We start from the raw sequence: 13,902 nt of genomic DNA, 5'->3' as shown, positions 1-13,902 counted from the left end.
CTCTGTGTGGGGACCTGGAGATGGGTCTTCTCTGTAGCAGTGCCTAACCTATGGAACTCCTTCCCCTTGGACGTATGAATGGCCCCAACATTAATGGGTGCTTGCCATTTGGGGGGGGGCATTGGTTTTCTGAAGCTTTCAGGTGATACGGAGTTTCTAATATATCTTCACCTGGGTGTCCTATATTTGGCATTAAATGGAATAAAATTGCATCAAATCAAAAATTTTATTAAACGGTCACAGACCAAAACAACTCATACAACTGATCAAAGAAGGATCAAAGAGGACAATTTCAATACAAATTAGGCCATGACAACACTGTAAAGGACATAAATAAAACTAAATATTCGCATTCGCCTGCGAATTGACATTGGAAAGCTCTTGTTTCCTGCGTCTAATAGCAGCTACGCACAATTTGGCAACATTGATTGTAATTTCAAGGACCTTATCTTCTACCAAGGCTCTCAAACGTTGGGATTCTGGTTCATTTTTGAGCTTTTGTAAGGCTGGGGCGATAAAGGTCCAGCGTAGATCCTCGTAGAGACTGCAGTGCAGCAATACATGCAAATTTGTTTCCACTTCCGATGAGCCACATGGGCAAACACGTGACTCATACGGTTTACCCTCGTATCTACCTAGCAACAGTGCAGAGGGCAACACATTAAATCTGGCCAAGGTAAAAGAATGTCTATACTTGGGTATTTGCAATTTTGCCAGGTAATTTGCGAATGAGAACCCTCTCCCAAAATCTCTTATTGTGGCGTATTTTTCCATCTTGCCCATATGGCACTGCAGCTCCACGTCCCTTATACGTTGGAGCACTTGACTTCTGGCTCTCTCGTATCCTGCCGCTATCAAAATCTGCGGAGAAAATCCCAAGCTTCTTATCTTTTCGAACAGGGAGGCTTTCCAGTTAGAATGATAGGTGTCCAACAGTGTTAAATGGTTAAATAGTAAAATTGTATATTACTATGGATGCTTTTAATACTTCATGATGCTTTGTTTTAGGATTCTTACAGATTTTATATTCAAACCCCCTTTTTCCATTTCAGTTGCATTTCTATGCCGCTTTTCACTCACATGAGTCGCAAAGCGGCTAACTTAAAATACATGTGGAACTCTAAAAATCAGAATACCGTCGAAAAGTGCATTTATTTCAGTAACCCAACTTAAAAGGTGAAACCAATATATGGGATAGATGCATGAAATGCAAAGCAAGATATGTCAAGCCTTTATTTGTTGTAATTATTTGTCATGAGGTGGGTCAATTATAAATGGAATGTAATTAATGACATGTAATAGCGATGTTTATTTTTGTTTATTTTTGTTTTATTGTAACTATTTGCTTTATTACTGTGGAATTTCCAAAAGAATGCATTTGTAAAAATAAAAATAAAAATTTGCATTACTGAAATAAATGCACTTTTCGACGATATTCTAATTTTCCGAGTTTCACCTGTAAATAATAACATCGGAGGACATCACTACTGCAACATAAGCCATATGAAATAATAACAAATCATCAGGAAAACAACCACCTTCTATGAAACACTTAACATAGAAACTTCAAAAATAGGCTCAAACACAAGAAAAGTTATAAAGTTCACAAAGCGTTGCAGCGCTCATAATTCACAAGACAATATTAGCAACGTTAACAAGCTTAACAACTGAAAACAAACGAAGGTTGTGGGTTTGAGCCCCACGTTGGGCAAATGATCCCTGCATTGCAGGGGGTTGGACTAGATCAGGCTTCCTCAAACTCGGCCCTCCAGATGTTTTGAGACTATAATTCCCATCATCCCTGACCACTTGTCCTGCTAGCTAGGGATCATGGGTGTTGTAGGCCAAAAACATCTGGAGAGCCAAGTTTGAGGAAGCCTGGACTAGATGAACCTTGGAGTCCCTTCCAACTCTACAAGTCTTTGAGAAGTGAATAGAGCAGAAATGCTGAAGCTTCAAACACAGCAGGGTCTTATGGAGCAGGGAAAGTCTGGGCAGTTATGATTTATATACTACCCTTCATCATAAGATCTCGAGGGGATTCACAGAATAAAATACAGGATAAAAACAGGTAATATGCTGCTCCTTGGCACTTATGACAGCTCCACGCATTTGGGGACATCTCTATACGCTAAGCCCGGGTAAAAATAGTACTTAGTTTGTGGACAAGCGTATGCAGAAAATTCAGAAATAAGGACACCGCACAAACCAGGCCTTCTGGATCAACCTGACCAATGAATAACCTTTTTTTATCAATTCAGTAATGATGTTAGGGTGCAATGCTGAAAGCTTGCCTCAAGGTGGTGATCTAATTTCACTTGTGTGTTCAGCGAGGAGGTTTGGGAGCAGGGAATATTGCCTTGTTGATCCTAGGAAACAGGAGGCGAAGCCATCCAGCAAATGGCCAATGTGGATTCTCTTCTGCAACATATAGCTGTGGGTTATAGCTGTGAGTCTTGAAAGTGTTCCAGCTCATTCTCCCCGTTCGTGCAGGAGAATGGCCAACTAGCATGCTTGTCCATTGCCCTATGACTGTGAACCGAGTGTGCAGGTAGGACCTGCAAGTTTCGGTGGCAGACAAGCAGACAAAGAACCGGTTCCCTTAAAGCAGGCATGGAGGGGCCTTGTTCGACCCGAGGGCCACATTCTCTTCTGGGCAACGTTTTGAGGGTCACAACCAAGGGAAAACGCAAAACTCAGCACAGCAACTAATATAAAGTTTGCTTTTGTACAATATAAGTTCCCTTTCTAAATGCATGCCTTTCTCTGTCCTCCATTCAGGCAAGCAAGGGGGAATGTCAGAGTTCAAGGGCAGATTCCAGTCAGGCCAAAACACTTGGTGGGTGGCCGAGAGAGTGTGCTGAGGGCCAGATGAAGGAGGGCCACATTCCACTGCTGGGCCTGAAGTTCCCCGTGCCCGCCTTGGAGATAGAAAACTCAAAAACCCACCATTCTAAACATTACATTCACATGGATGGTGATACCCATCCTAAATTCCATGCTTGCAGAGCTACAGCCAAGAATCTTTTTTATTATTTCCTTCCCTCCTCCTCCTCCTCCTCCTCCTCCTCCTCCTCCTCCTCCTCCTCCTCCATTTTTCAAATTTTACATGTCAAATCAAGCATCTTTTATTATACCATACATTCACTGACTTCCCTCCCTCCCCTTCCAAGGTTCATTTAACTTACCCACCATCCCTGCATATTTTAATACATCCATCTAATTTAATTTTCCTTTCGTACATCAGTTCAAAATACGTTATACTGTTGAATTGCTTTAATACTGCCATAGTTTTTAACTGCACATTTTCAATATACTTGACAAAAAAGCCACTATTTAAATACCTGTTCTTGTTCTCTTATTCTACTTATTGGCCTGCTAATTCTGCATATTCTATCATCTTAAGTTGCCAGTCTTCCTTACCAGGGATTTCTCTCACTTTCCATTTTTGGGCTAACAGGACCCAAGCCGCTGTTGTTCCATACATGAATGACTTCTGACTCCTGGGAACCTCTTTTTGAACAATTCCTAACAGTAATGTCTCTGGATTTTTTTGAGAAAGTTGTTTTAAACATCTTTTTCATCTCGTTGTATATCATTTCCCAATATACCGTACTTTAACTTTTTTGCATGTCCTTCTACGTACTTCTTTGCATTTCCAACATTAGTCCGATTCCACCTTATACATCTTAGCCAATCTACTTTGAGTTAAATACAATCTATGGATCATTTTCATATAATTCTCCTTCAGTGCATAGCATTGCAGTAAATTTCAGATCGTGCTTCCAAAGTTTCTCCCAGAGGTTTAAGTCTATTTTATATCCTATAGCCATCACCCAGTTACACCCAGGAATCTTGGCACAGAAGGTAAGTTCATGGCAAGCTCTGTGATAGATTACGCTTTTAAACGGCTGCCATGGTCAGGGCAATACAACCCCCTCACAGCGTTCTTTGTTTGAATTGTGTAACATCTTGTGGGAGGCATTGCTGTTTTGTACAGGGCAAGCACACCAACCCTAGAAAACTCTTAAACAAGGCAGCAACTCCCAGCAAATAGCACCAGTCCCCTCTGTTTTCTTTTGGGGAGCTTTTAAATAGTTGCATTATTGTTTGCGGTCAGCCGCTGGAACGAGTGGACTATGTCTAGCTGTGGGTTGCATATCTATCATTAAACAGTATAGAACACTAACCATTTCTGGTCCAATATTTTCAACAGGGCATTTTAACAGGTTGCATGGCATTTTGAGCCGGCCTTTAATTGTGAAACAGTTTTTCCTCCTTTCAAACTTCTAGCGTTCTCCAAGGGTCATGCTCTGCCTTTCTCTTTTTTGTGCCATTTGGGTTGCAAGCACAGCACAGCCTTCCTTGATATTTTGAAGGGCTGGCTCTGATACACTGCTGGACCTGTCTTCCACAACCTGGTGCTCTCCAGATATTTTAGACTTCAACTCCCATCTTCGGCTGTGCTGACTGGGACACGAAGTCCAAAACATCTTTGAGGCCCTGAATTGGAGAAGCCTGTATGAAGCCATAGTTTTTCAGTGGTTTGGTTTAATATGGTGTTCAATGATATCCAAACATAGACCAAAACCCATTCCTTGATCCTTGTATGAATGAGATTTGATAGTAAACCACAAGCCACTTTTTGTCTCTGAGGAGAGACAGGTAAACTAATTTCCCTTCAAAGAACATGCCTTGGAGGCCCCAAAAGCACTCTGAGCTGGGATTAGAAACAGCATAAGAGATGTGGTAGTCCTGGAAAGAAGGGAATAAAAGCTTCTTTACCCCCCTTCCCATTCTCTCCAACAGGGGCGTCACAATGGGGGGTAATGGGGGCGGTTTGCCCTGGGTTCCACTCTGGGGGTACCACTTGGTGCCCCCACCCCCGCGACTCCCAAGCTGAGCCTCCAGCCTCCCGGTAAGGTTCGGCTTGGGAATCGTGGGGGTGGGGCGCCAAGTGTCACCCCCCACCACCACGCTGAGCGGGCTTTCTACCTGGAGTTTGTAGCTGGAGGCGCACGGCTTTGGAGTCGCCGGGGGGCAGCGATACCAAGCCACATAGCGACGCATGCATCATTACGTAGCGACACCACGCCTCCCCCCCAGGTGCATGGCAATTTGCCGTCCCGGGTGTCGTGGCGGCTCGCTACGCCCCTGCCCTCCAACATGATGCGACCCAAATCCGAAACACCATCTTCTGGGTCCGAAATCCCTTGTGAGGCACCCGACACACACAAGATTGTGGGCCCAGAAAAAGCGCTTTTTTCTGACACAGAGCCCAAACATGCACATTTTGGGGGACAGTGTGAGACCATGGACCCGAAGAAACACTTTTTGGGGGGGGGATGAGATCTCGCCCCAAAATCACGCAAGAGCAAGGCACCCAAAATGGCAGCTGTGCTCTTGCAGGAAAAACCAGTTGACAGATATTCCTTCTGTTAAAGAAACCAGCCAGGAAGCTTTGTGACAGAATCGATACTTGAACCTAGTCCCGCTGCCCCAGTCCTTGTATGGCACTAAACACTACTCCTCAGTGGAAACTTGGACTTAAAAAATTGGCCTGTTCATCAAACTATCTGGCTAAAATGGGCATTTGTGTATGAGAAGAGGCTTGTTGTTTTTTCAGTTTGGGCCACACGAGTTGCATATTCATCTGTAAGCAGCACGGCCTTCGGAGTTTGCAGCGTTCAAAGTTCTTTGGAGAGGAGCTGCAGCTGTGTTTGCCTCGCTTCCTTGTCAGGAAGAGGAGAGCCCGGGCGGCGAGGAGCTGCTCTGCATTTGGTGCCTTGCCATCCCATCTGGCAGATGGCTGCTCGCTCCAGGAGGTCATGCGTAGAGTTCGGCGGACGGTCTTGCCGCTGACAGCTTCTCCCTCTCAACAGCAGCAGGCGAACGAGTTGGAACAATACGTTGCTCTTGCGGCCTGTTGATGAGGGATGACAGGTTGCAAGGGACGAGGCAAAGGTTATTGATGAGAAGATCCCATCCGGATAATTGCTATAATTATATCCCGAGGATTCCGAGACCCATCAGATGCATTTATGCTGTAGCCCTCTGACGATAAACACAGGCCTGACAGAGAACTTCCATACTTGGCCTTCAAAACTTGCAGTGTTCCCCTTTTGTACAAACAAAAGGAAGGACTTTCAGTATTTGCTTTTTGCAATAGCCAACCTTCGTTCATTTTCTCTCATCTTTCTTTTAGCAAGTGCAAAGAACCCATTATGCTCTCCTGGAAAAGCAAGCACATGAGATTGGATGCAGGCCAACCATTAGTCATATGAAAAAGGGAGGCAGGGAGGATACTTATGAGTTCTCGAGGTTATAGCACATGAGCAACGGATTGTAAAAACGATCACCTGCAGCAAGAACTTAATAAGAAGGGATGATGAATAATAATAATAATAATTTATTATAAAAAATTATTATTATTACCCTGCCCATCTGGCTGGGTTTCCCCAGCCACTCTGGGCGGCTTCCAACAGAACAGAACATTAAAATGCAATAATCTATTAAACATTAAAAGCTTCCCTAAACAGGGCTGCCTTCAGATGTCTTCTAAAAGTCTGGTAGTTGTTTTTCTCTTTGACATCTGGTGGGAGGGCATTCCACAGGGCGAGTGCCACTACCGAGAAGGCCCTCTGCCTGGTTCCCTGTAACTTGGATTCTCGCAGTGAGGGAACCGCCAGAAGGCCCTCGGCACTGGACCTCAGTGTCTGGGCAGAACGATGGGGGTGGAGTCGCTCCTTCAGGTATACTGGACATGCTCTTCCCTTGGCCCCAGTCTTAGAAGTTCCCTACATTGCTCAGGTGGGTTAAAAATGACATCTGGGTCACAAGCTAGGTAAAAGGTAAAGGACCCCTGGACTGTTAAGTTCAGTCAAAGGCGACTATGGGATGTCATGCTCATCTCTGCTTTCAGGCCAGAGGAGCCGGTGTGTGTTTGCAGACAGCTTTCTGGGTCTTGGCCAGCATGACTAACCTGCTTCTGGCGCAATGAAACACCATGATGGAAGCCAGAGCGCACAGAAACACTGTTTACCTTCCCGCCACGGTGGTGCCTATTTATCTACTTGAGCTGGTATGCTTTCAAACTGCTAGGTTGGCAGAAGCTGGGACAGAGCAATGGGAGCTCACCCCATCGTGCGGATTCGAACCGCCAACCTTCCAATTGGCAAGCCCAAGAGGCTCGATGGTTTGCAGCCTGACCTATGGTGGACAGCACCAGTAGCACGGCCACCATGTGCATATAAGGTTTTTGAAAATTAAGGATTTGGGCCTTTTCCAGATGTCTTTTCCAGCTTGTCAATAGCCTTCTTAAATTGTGGTGCCAAACCATCAAGGCTGTCCGAACCCTTGATATCCTGAATGTGAAGACTGTTTGCAGCAGATGTGTTTCAGAAAACATGTCAGATGCATTTCAGGTTATAAAGTCGTCTTCAGTAGTTGGAAAAGGCATCTCCTTGGGCAGATTCATGTGGTACATTGACTTCTCTAGTTTAAGAAAGACAGTTTACTGTAAGGAGTACTGCAGTGTCCAAGGCCTAATGGCACTCAGCCTTCATTTTGTCATAAAGATACACTCGATGCTGCACTCAATGCTGGAAAAAAATTGGGGCCCATTCCTACTTTCGCTTGATCCGTGTTTCGATCAGCATGTGCACCTATTAATCCCCCCTCCATGTCCAAGAAATTTTCACGCTGTTCCACGAGTGTGCAATAGGTTTCTTGGTAGAAGCTATGATGACTAGCAAGTAAAACTCAGTATGAACAGACTTCTCCCCCCTGCCCCCGCCCCGTGCTGAGATAGTTCTGTAAAAATGGTTTGCTTTGGTTACTGGAGGGCGGCACTTTGCTTGTGTAGCCTGGCTCTGCATTAAACAAGAACATGTTCCGCTCTAATACGTGCTGGAATCGTTTGCCTGTCTAGGCATGTTCCTCCTCTAGGAAGACAATGAAGAAGGTCTTAAGAGAGAACTGTGTATCTCATAACACCATGGGCTGCAACTGGAACATTCAGTAAGATAATATATCAAAAAGGCTATGATTGTAGACCTGGAAAATGATGAAGGAGCTGGAGCAACTCCCCTTTGAAGAAAGGGTATGATGTTTAGGATTTTTCAGTTTAGGGGTGGGAAAGTGAGTAAGAGGGGACATGATAGAAGTAAATGAAATTATGCATAGAACAGTGGGGATAAATTGTTCTCCCTCTTTAATAATACTGGAAGCTGCCTCCTTCCGCTAACTCCTGCAGCCAAGCTGGTGCCAAACATATTGCTCTTTCCTTTGGACCACATCAGCGAAGCCGAGAGCAGGGTCCTGTTGTCTAGGCAGCCCAGGACCTCCATACACACTGCCCAGGGGTGCACCCTAGAGAGGTCATTTGGTGCTGCAAATGCAGCAGAAGCAATGCAGGAGGCAGCAGTTATGACTTACTGAAGATGGACATAGGGTGTTCAGTCAGGTGCTGAGGCACAGCCTGTAAGGTTCGTGGCCAAAACACAGTGCTGTTCTTGTGGGAAGCAGCATACAGGTGCCTGGGTGTCCTCTTTCCCCCTCGAGGTGCCTCACATACAGGGTGTGAGATGTGAGCCACAAAGCCTGTGGCTTGCAAACACACACACACCATACATTTGCCCCAACCCAATATTCCTGAAAACTGCAGTTTGCTTAGGGTGCCTGGAATTGCAGCTCTGTGAGGAGTGAAGTAAAGTTCCCAGGATTCTCTGGGAGAGAATATGTGCTTTAAGTACATTCCTACTTCCACTGAAATAACAGATCCAGGAGGCAGCCTTCAGAGACAGCATCTTTTCCCCCTAAACACACCCTGACACCCCAACCTACAATTGGACAGAAGGCAAATAATGTGAACTATTAAAACACCATATACCGTAAGTACAAAGTACCCTTCTAGTGCCCAAATAAGAAACATATGCAAAACGGGAATGTTTTTGCTAGAATATATTGCATTTCCCCCCCCAAACACACACCTTCAGGCAACAAAGGGTTAGCATGGCGATCAGCAAAGTGCCCTGCTTTAAGTAGCATTAATTATAGAGAGCACCCTGAGGATGTGTTGAAGCTCTCACCATCGCTGAGCGGTATTTAACACCAAGACATTTTAATCACCGGTTGAGTTGGATGATCCCAAATAAATTGCTACGTTTGGATGGTGAAATTCAGCGCGAGAGTCAGATGGGGTTTGGCAGCCAGTGTTTTAAAAATAAATACTTTTAAATTGCAGGAAATTACTGTAAGCCACTCTTTGGAGTGTGCCCTTTGAGGAACATGGTGTGACTTGAGAAGTTTGGTTGCCCGTTTTTTTTCTCTTGCAGTTGACGACTTCCCTTCTCTGGTGCAAAATTTGCAGGTGCACAGATGTGAAGGATCCTATCAGAGAAAGGGAAGATAGCAAGACTTCAGCGTGTGTTGCATTCAGTGAGTGGATGATATACAGTGGCATATTTTCAGCTTCCAATCGTTTTGCCACCAGTATTAGGAACATAGGAAACTGCCTTATACAGAGTCAGACCATTGAGTCCATGTAGCTCAGCTGTGTCTACACTGCCTGGCAATGGCTCATTAAAGTGAGTTTGAAATAAAAATAATAAAATAGAACAACATAAAATCCAGTCACTTGCCTTTTACCGTCTCAAGATGCTACCTGTTGAAAATTAGATTTACAGGAGCTGGGTCAAGGCCTTGTGGGGCTGGGCTTTGTTTCTGCCCTGAAAGACTTGCAGAAAGGAAGCAACACCTAGAATATTACTATCATTATTAATTGTTATTAGTCTTCTTACCAGTACTTTGCCCCGAGGTCCATGGCAGATTAGGACAATTTAAAGATACAACATGGAAATCAGTCAAACAAGTAGCTGTCAGTCCTGCATTGCAGGGGGTTGGACTAGATGGTCGTTGGTGGTCCCTCCCAACCCTACAATTCTGTGATTCTATGAAAAATAGGCATAGCATCAGATTCCCCGGACACTTTCAGGTACCGCCTGATGAGGGCACCATTGCACCAGTGGAACCAAACCATAGTGCCAGAGAGAGAGAGAGAGAGAGAGAGAGAGAGAGAGAGAGAGAGAGAGAGAGAGAGAGAGAGAGAATGAGAGGCGACATTATCTCTAGAAGGAATGGTTTCCCCACTGGCAACATGGAAACTTATCTTAGTAGTTTGACCTCAGTGGAACTGCAGAGCTTACTGCCTGTTCTTCATTACTGCAGAGCGTCTCAAGTCAGATGTTTGCCACTGATCTCTCATTTAGGCAAGGCTGAAGGAAGGCAGAGCCTTCGCGTCCCCACCAGGGCTCAGCTCTTGACAACGGGCAAGATCTTGAAAAGAGAAAGAAAACACTTCAGGGCACATGGAGATAATCCCTGAAATAGTTACGGTAACCTTTCACTCTGAATGGCTCTAAATTGCACAAGTCAGACAGACAGTGTCCATTTCCTACTCCCAATCTTCAAGCAAAGGGCCATTCCACACATTACACAGAGGGGCAACCTGGTTGTTTCAATCAGCAGGGGAGCTGCAACCAATATTATTATTTTAATTAATAGGCTGCCCCCTCATGTAAAATATCGAGGAAGTGTCCAACAAAATAAGCAATGCAACGCCCAACACCAGAATAAAAACAGTACAAGGTATTCTCATACAAATGACAGTCTCATCTTGGAAAAGTTTAAAGAACTGAATAGTCCTATTGGCATTAAAAGGCCAAACCTTTAAAAATATATTTCAAGTACTATGATGCCGTTTTAAACAGCCATGACTTCAACCAAAGAATTCTGGGAGCAGCAGTTTGCTAAGGGTGCTGAGAGTTGTTAAGAGACCCCAGTTCATCTCACAGAGCTAACATTCCTAGAGTGGTTTAACGATCACTCTCTCTTCCCAGGGAATGATGGGAACTGTAGTTCTGTGAGGCAGCCCAAATTTCATAATGCTGCACCAGCTCAGGGCCGGCACACCCATGAGGCAAGGTGAGGTAACTGCCTCGGGCGACGAGATCCACAAGGGCAGCATGTATACATACATGCAGAATTTTATTCATATGCTGCCTTTCCACAGTTCAAGCCAAGGCGGCTTGCAAAATGGGGGGAAATATATAACTACAAAAGTAGTCATAAACAACATAAAATATGCACAACCCAAATGAAGAATGGTTGGAAATGTATACTTTTTGTGAGCTCTGCCAAAAAAAAAATTCCCTGTGTTGTTCCTGATTCAGATTTTCACTCACCCCTTCTTCCCCGGTGGGGAGGTGGGGTGCCATTTTGTGGTTTGCCTCAAGTGCCAAAATGTCTTGATCCAGCCCTGCGCCAGCTCTTTTGATCATACCAGTGGCATCTAACCCAAGAAGTTAGCAATGGGCTCAAATGTCATGAAACTCACAAAATGCCATGAAGTACAGTCTATGACAATGCAACTGAAGTTTATGCAAAGTAAGTAAAACCAACTGAATGTGGTAACAGCAGAGCCTGCTTAGCATTGCTGAGTTAGTTCGCACCTATATTGGGACAGGAAACCATAGTTCATCCCCATATAAACAGAATCAAATATCCTGGTACGTTCTGATTCTACACTTTCACATGACTTCTCCTTTTGAAAACCCCACCTTTGGCCTGCTAGGTTTTAATTGCACTGCTATGCTATTTGGCAAAGGGTGGCGGAGAAATTTGATTCAGCTGACATTTAAACCTAAATAATTTGCACTCTCTGAAACAATTCATGATCCAGACCACAACCATCCTTCCAAATCTCTAAATTTTGCAGTGCAAGTAATGTATAGAAGAATGCATATGCTTAGGTCAAGTGTGCATGTAAATGCATGGATTTGAGAAAATAGCATACTGTACAGTACAGGGGAAATTGCTTGCAAAAATGCTAGTGACAACTACAGCTGAATTTGGTAATAACAGAGCCACCTTGGCATTGCTAAGTTAGCACCTATACAGTGGTACCTTGGTTTTCAAACTTAATCCATTCTGGAAGTCTGATCCAAAACCAAAGCATTCCCAAACCAAAGCGTGCTTTCCCATAGAAAGTAATGCAAAATGGATTGATCCGTTCTAGACTTTTAAAAACAAACCCTCAAACAGCAATTGAACATGAATTTTACTTTCTATCGAGACCACTGATTCATAAAATGAAAGCAATAAACAATGTACTGCAGTCACACAATCAATCAGTAGCTGAACTGGGTTCCACACAGTCACAAAAACAAAACAAAAAGAGCAAAATAAATAGCAAAAACAGACAGACCTCAGTGTGACACTCAAAACAGAAGTGTGGCACTCAAAATGGAGCATGTTCGGCTTCTGAAAAAAGTTCACAAACCGGAACACTTACTTCCGGGTTTGCAGTGTTTGAGTTCCAAATTGTTTGAGTACCAAGGGGTTTGGGAACCAAGGTACCACTGTATAGGGATAGGGGATATTACTTTCAAAAACGTGTCTATTGGGAACTGGAATCTCCCTAATGCACGCTCCTTTGAAATTGAAGGTGATTGACAGGTGAATGGCAACACTCACCTGTCAAAGTTGGCCCGGGGAGTGGAGAAGGTACTGATCCACCAGACAGGCCAGATCCAGTTGTCACCCCTGCCCTAAACCCTTGCCGTACTTCCCTCCGCTTGATGCCACCAAAATGGGGATCATTTCACCCTCTTGCCCCAAATTAGCCCCCCATGTATTCTCACCCCACAACCAAATATATTGCCATTCAATGTATTGCATTTATCGAACATGCTAGAGCAGGCATCCCCAAACTGCGGCCCTCCAGATGTTTTGGCCTACAACTCCCATGATCCCTAGCTAACAGGACCAGCAGTCAGGGATGATGGGAATTGTGGTCCAAAACATATGGAGGGCCGAATTTGGGGGATGCCTGTGCTAGAGGCATTCCCTTTGCCCAAAACAGCCCCTTTCTTTCCCAACATTTTTAAAGTCCCTCTCTTTTTCTCTTCCTCCTTGTGATGATATTTTTAGCTCACAGCTAAGGAGGAGCCACTCATGCACAAGGTTTGCCACGGAGGGCAATTCCTAAAAATACTCTGGCAGGTCAGCAAAGGTCAGGTGGAACAGGCAGGGCTTGTTTCAGGCGCTGCGTGTGAGAAGAGCCAGTCTTTGTTTAATATTCCCCCTGCACACTCGCAGCCTAAACAGCCCACGTGTGTGTGTGTGTGTGTGTGTGTGTGTGTGTGTGTGTGTGTGTGTGTGTGTTTCAAATACATTGCAGAAACTGGAATGTAGAGATGCTTCAAATGAATTCAGATACATCTGGGGCTCTGCTCCTCTTCTTCGCTGGCTGTGGGTGCAAATGGCTCTGGGTAAGGGAGAAAAAGATAGATTCACATTCTTTACTGGAAACCATTTGCACATTGCAGTTGCTCTTTTGCATCCTGGTTTCCCTGGGCTGCTTAAAGGACTCTTGGAATATGTTTGCAGTAGCATCTGTGGCGTCTGCAAAGGTGCCCCAGAGGTCACAAGAAGGCATTGCAGACTTCCTTTTCCACAGGCAGAAAAGGGAGATCTGCCCTCGGAGCCCCTTCCCAGCTAGCACAAAAAGAAAGATTCCCAAATGGAAGGAATGGTTTGTTACTGGTTCCTGCCAACACGAGTTAACTTTTAGATTTTTAAGCTCCCTGGGGGAAGGACCTGTCTTCTCGTACTTTGTAAAATACCATACAAATCTATAGTATTGCGCTGCTGCCGCAAAACTTGGCTTGTTGTTTTCTTGTGTTGTTTAGTCGTTTAGTCATGTCCGACTCCTCATGACCCCATGGACCAGAGCATGCCAGGCACTCCTGTCTTCCACTGCCTCCCGCAGTTTGGTCAAACTCATGTTGGTGGCTTCGAGAACACTGTCCAACCATCTCGTCCTCTGTCGTCCCCTTCTCC

The sequence above is a fragment of the Zootoca vivipara genome, chromosome 7 (genome assembly GCF_963506605.1).
Source record: "Zootoca vivipara chromosome 7, rZooViv1.1, whole genome shotgun sequence".
In the NCBI taxonomy this organism is placed as follows: Eukaryota; Metazoa; Chordata; class Lepidosauria; order Squamata; family Lacertidae; genus Zootoca; species Zootoca vivipara.
This window is presented reverse-complemented; position numbering follows the sequence as displayed.